The sequence below is a fragment of the Pristiophorus japonicus genome, chromosome 15, assembly GCF_044704955.1.
Source record: "Pristiophorus japonicus isolate sPriJap1 chromosome 15, sPriJap1.hap1, whole genome shotgun sequence".
NCBI classification, from domain to species: Eukaryota; Metazoa; Chordata; class Chondrichthyes; family Pristiophoridae; genus Pristiophorus; species Pristiophorus japonicus.
Window position 1 is genome coordinate 158,595,309 of NC_091991.1, and position 17,208 is coordinate 158,612,516.

The following is a 17,208-nucleotide window of genomic DNA, read 5'->3' on the forward strand; positions in this document are numbered from 1 at the left end:
CGAGTAAACAGGACAAGCAACTGTGTATCTCCTTAATCAATAAGATTGAAGGATTGTGAAATTAACAGCGCAAAGACTGAGAAGGAAGTGTAAATTAGAATAGTGAATTCAAATTTCAAATCAGGTACAGAAACAGAAATAAAGAGAGGGAAAGAAAGATTGGCTCAAGAGTGAGAGAAAAAAGAGACGAAAAGAAAAAATAGATTGTAATTTTTAATTAAAAAAAAAATCTCCAATAACAATTAAAACCTGAAAGTACTTCGATTTGAAATGACTTGACTTGCCTTTCTGTGGTGAGTTTACTTCATATCTACCATGCAAGTACAGGACCTTTTTGCCGCTCAATGCATTTGAATGGGGAGCCGGACAGCGAGATGCTGTTTTTGTGAAACTAACAGCGCGAACACCATTAACCTCACTATTATTTTGACAGCAAATGTTGGGACATTTTCTTAACATCTTGAATTAGCTTCTTTTTCCTGCTTACATTGTAATTCCTGTCCCCACATTACAAAGATGTTCATGTCACCACGTTACTTAGCAAATCTCATTTTACAGACCCCTATTTCTTATTGATTTCAATGCAACCATATATCAGTCAGTTAATCGCTTTATCTCCTATTTTGCTTCTCTAAAAGCTGCATGTTATTTTAGATTAAATCTAAATAAATCATGTTGCTTCTTAATAGAATTTTGTCCAGTTGGTGAGCATTGATGTTCCTTTTTTACAATTGTTATTACTTATAGATTAACAAACATACTTGCAAAAAATGTCTGGGTCAGAAAAAATCTAGTATTTCATAAATATAAAGTAATGTCAATTACCATTATAAATCATTAGGTAAAGATTGGCCAATGAGATTATTGTATTGGTAACATAAATATATATTTTATTGCTCTTTCTCTATGCTCTTTACTGCAAAAGACAGCTCCTATAAGCTGAATCTGAATATTATGCATGAAGTGATTTGAGAACAGCGGAGCTAAAATTCCAGCCTCACCGGGTCCGTATGAAGTGCGCACAGACCCGGCAAGGCCGCGCAAAAGCCGGTTTTCGGGGCACGACGTTCATGCGCCGAAAACCGGCTTTTCCGATCTGTCAAGATTTCTCTTGACAGATCCTCCGCATCCCCAAGAGAAGGAGATTCTCGCAGGTGAGATTGGGCTTTTTGCCCAACTCATGCCCAGCAAATGTCCTTCAAATTCTTGCATCTGGTGAAAGCAGGCGCATAGCCTACTTTGACCAGCGTAAGAGATTTAAAACATATAAAACTTAAATTTAAAAAAAAAAATTATGTTTAAAAACCCTGTCGATTAAGGTAAGTTTATTCTAAACCGTATTAAAACACACAAAATAAAAATGTCAAAAAAAATGTTTTTTCCTAAAACATTTAACTAACTTTAATTTCAATTAATGTTAAATATGTGGTTATTTATTTATTATGTTGTGTTTCTTGTCTTGGGGTTTATTCTCATTGATAATAATGGGAACGCGTAAAAACGGGAGTTCCCATTACTATCAATGAGAATACTGCAGAGTGATTGGTGGTCCAGGCCCACGTGACTCCAGCTCTTTCGTATGTACGGAGAAGTCCTCCTCCCCTACACTACGCTTCGAAAGAAGGCCCCTGACCGGAATCGAAGGCGCCTCCGGGACCATCAGGTACTTTCACAAAAAGTTTTGGGTTCGTCCGAATGAAGCCTCTGACTGGAATTTTAGCCCCATTGTATCTCAGGATTAGCAATCCATCTTGTACTTGTGGGTATGCACTGGAAATAGTATTATCTGCCCAATAAAAACTCTTCACCTTGCTGATAAGAAAGCATCACACAGGTATATATTTCAATCTAAATTATACATTGTATTCTTATAAGATATAAATTTATACAAAAACAAAATAAATAAACCGATAAAATAACTATTCAGTACTTAAATCTCACGATAATACCAATTCGTGAAGCTAAAATAACAAAGCATTATGGAATTCTTAACATTTCTAGAGTCCTTTTTCAGAGTCTGTTAACTGGATCTTTTTGTAATGTAACATGAATATTGCAGCTCCGTGGAGATCCATCTTGTTGCCGTGACATAACTCCAGTTTGAAGGAAACACATAGCAAAAGGCTGCGGTAAATATACTTGGTCTAGGCAGCACCTTACCTTTCAAATCAAAGGCTTTTTAACATAGGGAACATTGCAATCCCCAAATCCTTTCTGAACATCCTGGTCATCAATATTAATTATTGCTTATCATCTGGATGAATGGGAAGTGAATAGCAGTCTAATAAGCTGTTTAATTATTTGGATCTGCTATTAGAATTTCATCTGACCTGACACCGCTTTTAATGGCTGCAGCAATCCCAATTAACTTACATCTGCCCCGATAAACACTTGTATATTTACTCCACCCAAAGATGGTCAAAACAAGAGCGAAGGAAATCCTATCAGAATCAGCAGCCATAGCTCCAATTTAAAAATCCCAGTGCTCTGGCCTAACTACAATTTCATATGCAAAGATATAATTAACACACATTTTGTAATGTGAAATAGGATGAAGCCCAAGTCGATCACAAAGATCCATATCAATTAGTGGTTATTTGTCTGTGTTTTCCATCTCCAGACCCACCACAATGGAAACTAGTGTTTCTTGATCATATCACATGATAAGGCTAAAACAGAAACAAACTTACTTTTTGCAGAATCAAACATTTTATTGCTTATGATGTATTCAGTGTACGTATGAGTTATAAAATGTAAGTCGGCAACAAAACAAAAGAAAGTTTTCATGTCTCACACTGCCACTTGTAAGAACTTAAGAAATAGGAGCTGGAGTAGGCCATTTAGCCCTTCGAGTCTGCTCTGCCATTCAATCAGATCATGGCTGATCTACCTCAACTCTACCTTCCTGCACTATCCCCATATCCCTAATTCCCTTCGTTCCCAAAAAATTATCGACCTCTGTCTTGAATATACTCAATGACTGGCATTTGACAAGGTGCCACATCAAATGCCACTCAAGACATTTGACAAACATAGAAACATAGAAAATAGGTGCAGGAGTAGGCCATTCAGCCCTTCTAGTCTGCACCGCCATTCAATGAGTTCATGGCTGAACATGCAACTTCAGTATCCCATTCCTGCGTTCTCGCCATACCCCTTGATCCCGTGAGTAGTAAGGACTTCATCTAACTCCTTTTTGAATATATTTAGTGAATTGGCCTCAACAACTTTCTGTGGTAGAGAATTCCACAGGTTCACCACTCTCTGGGTGAAGAAGTTCCTCCTCATCTCGGTCCTAAATGGCTTACCCCTTATCCTTAGACTGTGTCCCCTGGTTCTGGACTTCCCCAACATTGGGAACATTCTTCCTGCATCTAACCTGTCTAACCCCGTCAGAATTTTAAACGTTTCTATGAGGTCCCCTCTCATTCTTCTGAACTCCAGTGAATACAAGCCCAGTTGATCCAGTCTTTCTTGATAGGTCAGTCCCGTCATCCCGGGAATCAGTCTGGTGAACCTTTGCTGCACTCCCTCAATAGCAAGAATGTCCTTCCTCAGGTTAGGAGACCAAAACTGTACACAATACTCCAGGTGTGGCCTCACCAAGGCCCTGTACAACTGTAGCAACACCTCCCTGCCCCTGTACTCAAATCCCCTCGCTATGAAGGCCAACATGCCATTTGCTTTCTTAACCGCCTGCTGTACCTGCATGCCAACCTTCAATGACTGATGTACCATGACACCCAGGTCTCTTTGCACCTCCCCTTTTCCTAATCTGTCACCATTCAGATAATAGTCTGTCTCTCTGTTTTTACCACCAAAGTGGATAACCTCACATTTATCCACATTATACTTCATCTGCCATGCATTTGCCCACTCACCTAACCTATCCAAGTCGCTCTGCAGCCTCATAGCATCCTCCTCGCAGCTCACACTGCCAGCCAACTTAGTGTCATCCACAAATTTGGAGATACTACATTTAATCCCCTCGTCTAAATCATTAATGTACAGTGTAAACAGCTGGGGCCCCAGCACAGAACCTTGCGGTACCCCACTAGTCACTGCCTGCCATTCTGAAAAGTCCCCATTTACTCCTACTCTTTGCTTCCTGTCTGACAACCAGTTCTCAATCCATGTCAGCACACTACCCCCAATCCCATGTGCTTTAACTTTGCACATTAATCTCTTGTGTGGGACCTTGTCGAAAGCCTTCTGAAAGTCCAAATATACCACATCAACTGGTTCTCCCTTGTCCACTCTACTGGAAACATCCTCAAAAAATTCCAGAAGATTTGTCAAGCATGATTTCCCTTTCACAAATCCATGCTGACTTGGATCTATCATGTCACCTCTTTCCAAATGCACTGCTATGACATCCTTAATAATTGATTCCATCATTTTACCCACTACCGATGTCAGGCTGACCGGTCTATAATTCCCTGTTATCTCTCTCCCTCCTTTTTTAAAAAGTGGGGTTACATTGGCTACCCTCCACTCCATAGGAACTGATCCAGAGTCAATGGAATGTTGGAAAATGACTCAATGCATCCACTATTTCCAAGGCCACCTCCTTAAGTACTCTGGGATGCAGTCCATCAGGCCCTGGGGATTTATCGGCCTTCAATCCCATCAATTTCCCCAACACAATTTCCCGACTAATAAGGATTTCCCTTAGTTCCTCCACCTTACTAGACCCTCTGACCCCTTTTATATCCGGAAGGTTGTTTGTGTCTTCCTTAGTGAATATCGAACCAAAGTACTTGTTCAATTGGTCTGCCATTTCTTTGTTCCCCGTTATGACTTCCCCTGATTCTGACTGCAGGGGACCTACGTTTGTCTTTACTAACCTTTTTCTCTTTACATATCTAGAGAAACTTTTGCAATCCGTCTTAATGTTCCCTGCAAGCTTCTTCTCGTACTCCATTTTCCCTGCCCTAATCAAACCCTTTGTCCTCCTCTGCTGAGTTCTAAATTTCTCCCAGTCCCTGGGTTCGCTGCTATTTCTGGCCAATTTGTATGCCACTTCCTTGGCTTTAATACTATTCATGATTTCCCTTGATAGCCACGGTTGAGCCACCTTCCCTTTTTTATTTTTACGCCAGACAGGAATGTACAATTGTTGTAGTTCATCCATGCGGTCTCTAAATGTCTGCCATTACCCATCCACAGTCAACCTCTTAAGTATCATTCACCAATCTATCCTAGCCAATTCACGCCTCATACCTTCAAAGTTAGCCTTCTTTAAGTTCTGGACCATGGTCTCTGAATTAACTGTTTCATTCTCCATCCTAATACAGAATTCCACCATATTATGGTCACTCTTCCCCAAGGGGCCTCGCACAACGAGATTGCTAATTAATCCTCTCTCATTACACAACACCCAGTCTAAGATGGCCTCCCCCCTAGTTGGTTCCTCAACCTATTGGTCTAAAAAACCATCCCTTATGCACTCCCAGGAAATCCTCCTCCACCGTATTGCTTCCAGTTTGGTTAGCCCAATCTATGTGCATATTAAAGTCACCCATTATAACTGCTGCACCTTTATTGCATGCATCCCTAATTTCCTGTTTGATGCCCTCCCCAACATCACAACTACTGTTTGGAGGTCTGTACACAACTCCCACTGACGTTTTTTGCCCTTTGGTGTTCTGCAGCTCTACCCATATAGATTCCACATCATCCAAGCTAATGTCCTTCCTAACTATTGCCTTAATCTCCTCCTTAACCAGCAATGCTACCCCACCTCCTTTTCCTTTTATTCTATCCTTCCTGAATGTTGAATACCCCTGGATGTTCAGTTCCCAGCCCTGATCATCCTGGAGCCACGTCTCCGTAATCCCAATCACATTATATTTGTTGACAAGGTGCCACATAAAAGGTTATTGCACAAGATAAAAGTTAATGGGGTTGGGGGTAATATATTAGCATGGATAGAGGATTATAGAAACATAGAAAATAGGTGCAGGAGTAGGCCAATCGGCCCTTCGAGCCTGCACCTCCATTCAATAAGATCATGGCTGATCATTCCCTTAGTACCCCTTTCCTGCTTTCTCTCCATACCCCATGATCTCTTTAGCCGATTGGCTAACTAACAGAAAACAGAGAGTTGGGATAAATGGTTCATTTTCTGATTGGCAACCAGTAATTAGTGGGGTGCCACAGGGATCAGTGCTGGTCCCCAACTGTTTACAATCTATTAACGACTTCGAAGAATGGACTGAGTGTGACGTAGCCAAGTTTGCATACGCTACAAAGATGGGAGGAAAAGCAATGTGTGAGGAGGACACAAAACATCTGCAAAAGGACATGGACAGGCTAAGTGAGTGGGCAAAAATTTGGCAGATGGAGTATAATGTTGGAAAGTGTGAAGTCATGCACTTTGGCAGAAAAAAATCAAAGAGCAAGTTATTATTTAAATGGAGAAAGATTGCAAAGTGCCGCAGTACAGCGGGACCTTGTGCATGAAACACAAAAGGATAGTATGCAGGTACAGATGGCCTTTATTGCAAAGGGGATCGAGTATAAAAACAGGGAAGTCTTGCTACAGCTATACAGGGTATTGGTGAGGCCACACCTGGAATACTGTGTGCAGTTTAGGTTTCCATATTTACGAAAGGATATACTTGCTTTGGAGGCAGTTCAGAGAAGGCTCACTAGGTTGATTCCGGAGATGAGGGGGTTGACTTATGAGGAAAGGTTGAGTAGGTTGGGTCTCTACTCATTGGAATTCAGAAGAATGAGAGGTGATCTTATCGAAATGTATAAGATTATGAGGAGGCTTGACAAGGTGGATGCAGAGAGGATGTTTCCACTGATGGGGGAGACTAGAACTAGAGGGCAAGATCTTAAAATAAGGGGCCGCCCATTTAAAACAGAGATGAGGAGAAATTTCTTCTGAGAATTGTAAATCTGTGGAATTCACTGCCTCAGAGAGCTGTGGAAGCTGGGACATTGAATAAATTTAAGACAGAAATAGATAGTTTCTTAAACAATAAGGGGTTATGGGGAGTGGGCAGGGAAGTGGAGCTGAATCCGTCATCAGATCAGCCATGATATTGAATGGCGGAGCAAGCTCGAGGGGCGTTATGGCCTACTCCTGTTCCTATTTCTTTTGTTCTTATGACTGAGCATCCACAGCTCTCTGAGGTAGAGAATTTCAAAAATTCACGCACCTTTGAGTGAAGAAATTTCTCCTCCTGTCACTCCTAAAGGGCTGACCCTTTATTTTGAGACTCTGACTCCGTGTTCTAGACTCTCCAGCCAGGGGAAACATCTTCTCAGCATTAACCCTGTCAAGCCCCTTAAGAATTTTATGTTTCAATTAGATCAACTCTCATTCTTCTAAAATCTAAGGAATATAGGTCTAGTCTGCTCAATCTCTCCTCATAGGGCAATCCCCTCATCCCAGGAACCGGTTCAGTGAACCCTCTAAGGCAAATATGTCTTTCTTTAGGTAAGGAGACCAGAACTACACACAGTGCTTCAAATGTGACCTCACCAATGTCCTGTAGTAAGACGTCCTTACACTTATACTCTATACCATTTGCTTTCCTAATTGCTTCTGTACTTGCATGTTAACTTTCCGTGATTCATGTACAAGGACTCCCAGGTCCCTCTGAATGCAAACATTTCCAAGTCTCTCGCCATTCAAAAAATATTCTGCTTTTTTGTTTTTCCTACCAAGTGGATAACTTCACACCTCCCCACATTGTGTTCCATTTGCCATGTTCTTGCTCACTCGATCAACCTGTCTATGGGCTAGATTTTACACTTTTGTGCATATCGCCCAAAAATGGGCGTTATTTTTGGCGTGGGCGGTAAAAATGGGTTTTCAGATCGCCGGCTTCTGCCCATTCTCAAAGCACCTAGTCTCCATTTTTGAAATTGGGTGTTACCGCAAGCGATATGAAATGGGCGGTAGCGTTAAATCTCACTGAACTTCTGCCGTAAAGTGTCGCCATCCATGGCAACGCTCAATTCCTGCGATTCAGGAGGTCAAGGGTCATCATGACATTCACAGAAGAAGAGACAGAGAGAGGGAGCCAAGAGGGACTGAAGGCATGTGTGGGTGTGGTGTTGCTGCTTTGGGAGGAAGGAGGGAGAGTTTAGAGCTTTAGAGCAAATAGGGAAACAAAAATTAGCTGTTACCAGCCATATATTTGCCCAAATTTGGCCTATAATGGAGGGAGAGGAGGAGGCATCACAGCACGCTGTGAAGACTGAGCTGGAGAGAGCAGTGAGGTGGGAGAGGAGCAAATTGGAGGGCGCAAAAGAGGGAGGAGGTTCTCGGAAGAGGCAGGTGCCTCCCTCCTGCAGGAGGTCGAGTTATGCTGGGGTGATTTCTCACAGGGAGGGCATGGGAAGCCCATCCCAAAGGCCTACCAGATATGGACCGAGATTGCAGAGGTGGCCTCTTCGGTGACCAACGAGGTGCGTGAGGGCAACCAATGCCGCAAACGATGGAACGACCTTGTGGGATCCGCAACAGTAAGTATTACATTTATTTACTTGTACTTATGTATTTATATAATTTGATTTGTAACAGTCATGAGTGACTATCAGCAGATGTGAGGTCTTTCACTTTTACCAGGAATATTTTACTCAAAGCCTGCGGTCACAGTGCACGTCTTTAGGTAAAGAATGATAATTATCATCATAATCATGATTACATCTGTTGGTTATGTGTTGTATCAGTCTCTTTGACAGTACCTAGCAATGATATGAGACAATGATCTCATGCCATGTCGTCCTGTCACCTTTTACAGAAGGAACTCTCGATGATGAGGTCCATGCAGAGGCGAACGGGTGGGGGGCCACCAGTCCCCAGCGACATCACTGAGATGGAGGAGCGGGTGCTCGCACTGGTGGGGTAGCACACCCAGACAGCCACAGAAACATCTGCAGACCCTGCAGTGATGCCTTGTGAGTAAAGTTTACACCATTGCGTGATGTAAAGTCAATAGATGCCACACCCATTGATGTCCGAACAATCATATATGATAGAAACATAAAAACATAGAAATTTACAGCGCAGAAAGAGGCCATTTCAGCCCATTGTGTCCATGCCGACCGACAAAGAGGCCCTTGGTCAGCAGCCCTAAAGGTTACATATAAACCTATGAACAATGCCAGAAAGGCAAAGAGCACCCAGCCCAACCAGTCCGCCTTACACAACAACGACACCCCTTATACTAAAACATTCTACACTCCACCCCAATCGGAGCCATGTGATCTCCTGGGAGAGGCAAAAACCAGATTAAAAACCCACGCCAATTTTGGGAGAAAAAATCTGGGAAAATTCCTCTCCGACCGATCCAGACGATCGAAACTAGTCCAGGAGATCACCCTGACCGTATTCGATTCCCTCGTAGTACTTACCATTATATCTGTGCCATCCAACAAGAGGTCATCCAGTCTAATCCCAATTACTAGCTCTGGGTCTGTAACCCTGCAGGTTATGGCACTTTAAGTGCCCATCCAACCATCTCTTACAAGTGGTGAGGGTTTCTGCATCCACCACTCTTCCAGGCAGTGAGTTCCAGATCCTCACAACCCTCTGCATAAAGAAGCCCCCCCCTCAAATCCCCTCTAAACATTCCACCAAACACCTTAAAACTATCCCCCCTCGTAATAGACCCTTCCAGGGTCTAAAATTGTCATAGAAATAATGCTGGCCGAATGAAAATCATTGCTATGCAAATGTGTTGATGGTCATGAAATGTGATGTCTGTGATGATTTTGATAGTGGTGGTGCTTTTGTCGTGCATATGTTGTGTGTAGCGCTGGACTCATCTTGTGACCCTAGCACCTCATTCTCCTCTATTAACCTCATTTGTGTTTTGCAGCTCAGCCAGCAGCACGGCCCTAAGCAAGACCACAGAGCCCAGAAAGTGGGGGGGTGGGGCCCGACTCTCCGGACGATCCTACATCTGCTGCTGAGGAGGTCCAATTCTCGCCTGTCAATCCGCTGGGTCTGTTCTCTACGGATGAGAGCGCGGACTTCGATGAACTTGCATTGCCACGTTCCAGAAACCATTCCACCCCAAGTCCATCTAGTGGTCCTCTGGTTATTCCCGCCTCCACTCTGGAGGTACTGGCCCCAAGCACCTTGCCACAGGGCACCCCATTTGTTCCCAGGACGGCGCCGACCCCACGGAGGCCTCGTGGACGCGGCAGGTCTGGTCCATGAGCGCCACATGAGAGCGGAGAGATGGTACAGTTGTCCAGGAGGACTGTAGACATTGGTGACCAGCTCATCGAAGCATTGGGGGGCATATCCCGACAGCTGATCACCATGACTGAGTACGTTCCGCGGATGGCGGAGGCCCTGGATGCGATAGCCAGGAACACAGCTGGCACAGGCCTCCCAGTGGTTCCAGAGCGCAACACTCCACCCCTAGGTTCCGCACCACCACTATGAATGACGGATGAGAGCAAGGACCAAGATCCTGCTTCTGCATCAGAGAATGTTGCCCCTTCGGCACCCCCCACTCCCGCACCCGTGCAACTACCGCCTCTGCCTTCACTGCCTCAGGAGCTCCTCAGCCAGGCGTCGTGGAGCAAGGAGGGGAAGGAGTAGAGGTGGGGAGAAGATGGGAAGGAAAGTGAGGTGCATATCCGCAGGTGATGGCTGTGTTATATCTCCATCCGGGTGTATGCAATTTGTTGTAATTATGGGGGGAGGGGACCACCCTCCTGCTTTGCATTTTTATTCTGTATTGCTGGACATATTGAACATTTGATTGATGTCAATGATGGAAAAAGTAGGGTGTGGGCGGGGGTTGGGTGTTTTTGCCCGTGATACTTCAGACCAATGTTGATATAAACATTTTTTTATTGAACATAACCTTGTTGCGCATTGTCTCAGATAGCTGGACCATTACACACTGGTGATTCCTTAACATGAAAGGGTTAAATAAAACTTAACTTCAATCAATGTAAACTTTAACAGGCACCATTGATTGTCTGAGCTGCACACACACAGCAGTGTGTCAGCATTGTCACTCACAGCAATGTTCTTTCAAGCAAATCATTCAGATATCAGCTCTTCACATGAGAGTCTTGCAGCTATGTCGCCACCACGGGCCCTTACCTGCGGTCTGGAGGGGGTCATGGGCATGGTTGCATAGCCAGCCTGATTTTCCGGCCCCTTGTCATCCTCTTCTTCTCTCCTGAGGAGGAGCATCAGTCCCTTCTGGCAATTCACGGCCCCTCCTGATAGCCAGATTGTGCAGCATGGAGCACGCGACCACGAATTTACCTACTTGCTCAGGGTTGTATTGTAGCTCCCCTCCTAAGTGGTCCAGACATCTGAAGCGCTGCTGAAGCACAGTTATTGTTTTGTGGACCACATTGCGTGTGTCTCTGTAGCTCTGGTTGTATCACTTCTCGGCCTCGGTGTTGGTGTCACGTAGGGAGATCATCAGCCAGGTGGCTAGACCATATCGGTTATCACCAAGCATCCAGCATTGTCCTTGTGGCTGACTCTTTAAAGATGTCAGAGACAGCGCTCTCACGCAGGATGTGAGCCTCATCAAAGGTGCCCGGACATTTGACATTCACTGCCATTATGATCTGGTTGTGATCGACAACTAGTTGGACCTTCAGGGAGTGAAATCCTTTTCTGTTACGAAAAAGCTCCGGGTCCTGAGAAGGTGGCCGCATGGTGATGTGAGTGCACTGTATAGATCCCTGCACCCTGGGGAACTTAGCAATGCAGTAGAATGCTCCAGCCTTGTCAATCTGAGCCTCCGCGGTCATGGGGAAGCTGCCACATCTATTGACAGGGCTTCCCTTGCCTTCACATGGTCCATCTCCGACTCTTCCGTTCCTCAACTTTTCTATCTCCATTTCTGGGAATAAGCTGCCACATCTATTGACAGGGCTACAATACAACCCTGAGCAAGTAGAGCCTCAGTGACCTGTCTAATGCAGCGATGGGTGGTATGGTGAGACAGAGGGCAGATCTTGACCGTGGAGGCCCGAAAGGAACCGGACGCGTAGAGAGACAGTGCCGCGGTGACCTTGACCTCAACTGACACTGATGTCCTGATGGCAGGCTACATATGTGGCCTGATGAGCGCTCATATTTCATTGATCACCACCCTGTGGAAGCGCAGTCTCTGAAGACACTTCGAGGTAAGACCTCTTTTCCCTGTACGTGCGGGGTGTGTATGGTCTGGCCCTCCTCCTCATTCTTGCGCGTCTTAAATTGGGGACATAATGATGTGCATCACACACTGAGCCATCTGCACTCTGCAGTGTCTGTATATTAATTGATGCAGGCTGAGAAATGGCTGGCCCCATTGCAATGAAAGTATAATAGCGATTGATCAGAAGCAATAATTTCCTCACTAAAATACACCTAGAGTAAACCCCCAATAGTCCAGAGTCTGAAAATATGTCTGTTGAGATGGTCACTTCACCTGAGAAGAACTCCAGAGTTAATCCAAACTCCCCCGAAGTTGAAGCAGCTTTTTGAATGAAGCGACCTGCGATTTAAAAAATTGGCAGCCACACCGCTGGCTTTAGTTCAGAACAGTTTCATTTTTTCCAAGCAGTTTTTTGGGCGAGCGATATTGTGGCCGATATATGTGCAAAGTGGTGAAAGTGACGGTGGGCGATTTCCTGGGCGATAGTTTCGGCAAATGTGCGCTTTATGACAAAAAAAATGGGCGGGCGGTATTATTGAATCTCTGTGTTACTTTACTCACGGAATTAACGCTGGACGATATTATTGGCGTTGATTTCGCCCATTCTGATGATTCTGCCCAAAAAAAGTGGGCAGGCGGTAATTTTTCCCGGCGTTACGCACATGAGGAAAGTAATGCTCGGCGATAAGTGTCTGAAAAATGCCCGTCAGTTTCCATTTTGTGGCTAAATGGGCAATATGTGCATTATATGCCATTTCAGCGGTAAAGTGGGCGTTAAGCATGCAAAAATGGAGGAAAGTCTAGCCCTATATCTCTCTGCAGCCTCTTTGTGTCCTCCTCACAGATTCATTTCCCACCTTACTTTTTATCAACAAACTTGGATACATTACACTCAGTCCCTTCATTTAAGTCATTACTACAGTGAAAAGGCCCTGATTTGCATCTTGCCATTCCTTTTACACACCAATGCTTTAAATTACATTTGCTTTTCATCAACTGTGTTCAAATTTCCATCCTACCCTTGCCTTCACATGGTCCATCTCCGACTCTTCCCTTCCCTGCCTCAACTTCTCTATCTCCATTTCTGGGAATGAGCTGCCACATCTATTGACAAGACTTTCAACCGTGTCCATCCAATTTCCCACACTTCTGCCCTCACCTGTTCCCCTCCCTCCCAGAACCACGATAGGGTTCCACTTGTCCTCACCTTCCACCCTACATTTTTCAAGTCCCTCCCCTTTCAGCATTCCAAAGAGACCGTTCCCTCCATGAGACCATGGTCCACTCTTCCATCATTCCCAACGCCAGCTCATCTTCACCCGACACCTTCACATACAAGCGCAGGAGATGCAACACCTGCTCTTTCACCTCCTCCCTGCCTACTATCCAGAGCTCCAAACACCTTCTGGGTAAAACAGCAATTTACTTGTACTTCTCCTAACTTAGTATGTTGCATTTGCTGCTCATGATGTGACCTTAACTTCTCTACATTGGAGAGACCAAACATAGATTGGGTGATCGCTTTGCTGAACACCTCCGTTCAGACGGCAAGCGTGACCCTGAGCTTACGATCGCTTCTCCGTCCCACTCCCACTCTGACCTCTCTGTTCTCGGCCTCCCACACTGTTCCAATGAAGCTCAACCAATGCTCGAGGAGCAGCATCTCATCTTTTGATTAAGCACTTTACAACCTACTGGAATCAACATCGAGTTCCAACAATTTCAAATCATAATCACGGCTCTCATTTTTTTCAGAAAACAAGTGCTGGTAATGATTCTGCTGTACATTTAATCACTCCTGCCTCCCACCCTATCACATTTATTGCAAAGTCCACCTTATCACTGAATTAAAACCCTGTTTTTTAACTTATTGTCACCTATACAGGAAACTACTGCATTCACCATGGCTGATGCTTTAGGTTACATTTTATACTCCTCTCTGCAACCACGTCCTCTTTCTAGACTTTCTCAAAATGCAGTTGTACTTCCTCTTTTAGTCCTTCCCTGTTGGATTCCACCTGTTAAGGTTTTCCAGAAATCCCTAGTTGTAAACCTTCCTCGTTCCCTTCAAAACTAGCATTTATGATGGAAACATATCAGGTTAAATGTAATTTAAATTATGGCAATAACCATGTTTATTATGTGAAAAACTGAAAAGGTAACAAAAATTTTAAGCATTAATAATTGGTCTTCAAAATTGCAGTACTCTGTTACGAATTTCACCTTTGTTTTGTGAACAGTTGTATAGTTCACATATTGATGGGCACAATATTTATGTCAAAATATTTGGTGTCTGCTTGTTTATTTTGTTTGTGAAAGGCATGACCTTTTTCCTTGCTCTTGCTGTTCATTGTGATTCATTATACTTTCAGAAGGAAAAGCTTACATTTATGCAGCACATTATCATGTCGCTCAGAAATGTCCCAAAGCAACTTGCAGAGGTAAACATAGCAACCATTTTGCACACAGCAAGGTCCTGCAAACAGCAGTTAGGGTGAGGGAGAAATGTTGATTTGGACAATTCCCTGCTTTTCTTCAAATAGTGCAATGGGATTTTTAGGGGCTGAAATTGCCCTCCGCCCCGTTTGGGGTGGATAATTCGAATTAAATGGTAAATTACTACCCGAATCGATAGGGCGGGGAATAGAGGGAAATTGCCGCCTTTTCTTCTCAAAAGTCATCGTGGCTGTGTTTGTGGTGGTAGGAGCGGGGCGGAAGGCAGGTGGTAACATCAGCACGCGTTGAGCACGTCAGCGCGACCGAGGATGTGCCGTGCCGAGCTGACGCTTAGCAATGTTCCTCCCATTCACTTAAAGAGGAGGGACGCTGCAAAGCTCACTGGGTCGCTATGGAGGGCTTTGGCTGGGTCAGCGGCCCGGCACCCATGAGGAGGTGCCGGGCTGTTTGTTGGCAGCACGGCTGAACCCGTGGCCGCCATTGTCAGGCCGACTGCAGAGTCGATCGATTATTTGAGGGTAATGCTGCTTCCGGGGCGGGGACCAGGCGATGCGCACTCTAATGACGTCATTATCGCCGTTCGCACAGGAGCGGAGCGGATACCCTCTCCGCCTCAAAACATCACGAGGGCAATGTCTCAATCGTCTGAGAGTCCACCCCAACTGGGCGGAAACTCCTTTCCGCCCCAACCCACTCTTAAAGGGGCAATTTCGGCCCCTTAATGTCTAGCTAAACTACCAGAAAAGGCTGGTTCAACTAAAGACAATATGGCAATTCCTTAATACTTATTAGTGACAGCCAGTGGCTCAATTGGTAGCACCCTTGACCATGAAGAAACATTTGAGGTGACTTTTTATGGCAACAGGTAGTGGTAGTTTGTCAATAAGGTGAACAGGTGTGCAAGAAACAATGGCTCGGCAACAGAGGTCTTGCTGTGTGAAAACTAAAAAGAAAGAAAATAATTTATCAGTTCTTTTTAAATAATAATGATATAAACCCACAAAGAGCCTAAAACTGATCTAAAACCTCTAGAAAACGACTACATTATCAATTACTTTTGAGAATGGCGGGTGTCAGCTGTGGCTCAGTGGGCAGCACCTTCGCCTGAGTCAGAAGGTTGTGGCTTCATGCAAAAATCTTGAGTGCAAAAATCTAGGCTGACACTCCAGTGCAGTGCTGAGGGAGTGCTGCACTGTTGGAGGCGTTGTCTTTCGGAAGACCCATCTGCCCTCTCAGGTGGAGGTAACAGATCCCATGGCACTATTTTGAGATATTATTCCTGGTATCCTAGCCAATATTTACCCAAAACCAACATCACTGAAGCAGATTATCTGGTCAGTATCACATTGCTGTATTCTGGTCAGTATCACATTGCTGTGTGTGACACCTTGTGCACAAATTGCCTGCCGTGTTTCCTACATTACAACAGTGACTACACTTTTTAAAAAGTACTTCATTGGCTATAATGCACTTTCGGACATCTTGTGGTCGTGAAAGGTGCTATATAAATGCAAGTCTTTCTTTTTGCTGCACTGAATATCAACATAGATAGTGTACTCTAGTCACTGAGTGGAGCTTGATTCCACAACCTTCTAATTGTGAGGCATGATTGCCACTAAATGAATCAAGCTGACATTGAACAACTGAAAATGGTGCATCAGAAACATCAGTGAGGGCAGTCCTATCAAAAAACCCAACCTTGCTATATAGTTAAAAGTCTAGCCTATAGTGTGTGGCACATTAAATTTGTGCGTTGTGAGGGGGAAAAAAATCAGCTGAAATACACAACTTAAGCAAATTGATTTACTGAAACATAGATCAACAAGGATCCCAAAGTAAACTGCAGAAAAGTTAATCTCTTGAGAGGCTGCAATTTCAGCCAATCACATTGATCCTGTTACTTTTTCTAAGTGGTTCCAGCCACATTTTTATTTCTGACCCAGCTGAATATAAGGCTGCATTGGAAATGCCTCCAAGACCTTTCCCCGACATGAGGCTTGAGTTCTATTGCAATCACTCGGATCCCGAGTAAAGACGCTCAATCAAATAGACTCCTAGAATTCACCAGTGCATGTGCATGTCGCACTGACGAACTATAGCTTCCAGAACGCAACAGTATCAATGTGTAATAAAAACAGAAAATGTTGGAAATACTCAGCAGGTCAGGCAGCATCAATGGAGAGAGAAACAGAGTTAACGTTTCAAGTCGATGACCTTTTGTCAGAACAGTATCAATATGTATGTCACTGATCAATTACAACACTACTCACAATGCAATAAAAGTTGCTTCTTAAGAACATAACATAAGAACATAAGAATTTGGAACAGGAGTAGGTCATCTAGCCCCTCTAGCCAGCTCTGCCATTCAACAAGATCATGGCTGATCTGGCCGTGGACTCAGCTCCACTTACCCGCCCGCTCCCCATAACCCTTAATTCCCTTATTCATTAAAAATCTATCTATCTGTGATTTTAATACATTCAATGAGCTAGCCTCAACTGCTTCCTTGGGCAGAGAATTCCACACATTCACAACCCTCTGGGAGAAGAAATTCCTTCTCAACTCGGTTTTAAATTGGCTCCCCCGTATTTTGAGGCTG

The 17,208-nt window shown here is 44.2% G+C and overlaps 1 long non-coding RNA gene across 1 annotated transcript; it reads left to right on the forward strand.

The window, feature by feature from the left end:
- Positions 1-1,370: 1,370 nt before the first annotated feature.
- On the forward strand, positions 1,371-10,718 carry LOC139281174 (uncharacterized). Its single transcript, XR_011596837.1, has 4 exons — positions 1,371-1,663; positions 8,350-8,487; positions 8,766-8,922; positions 9,846-10,718. It is a non-coding gene; the product is annotated as an uncharacterized lncRNA (long non-coding RNA).
- The last annotated feature ends 6,490 nt before the right edge of the window (positions 10,719-17,208 follow it).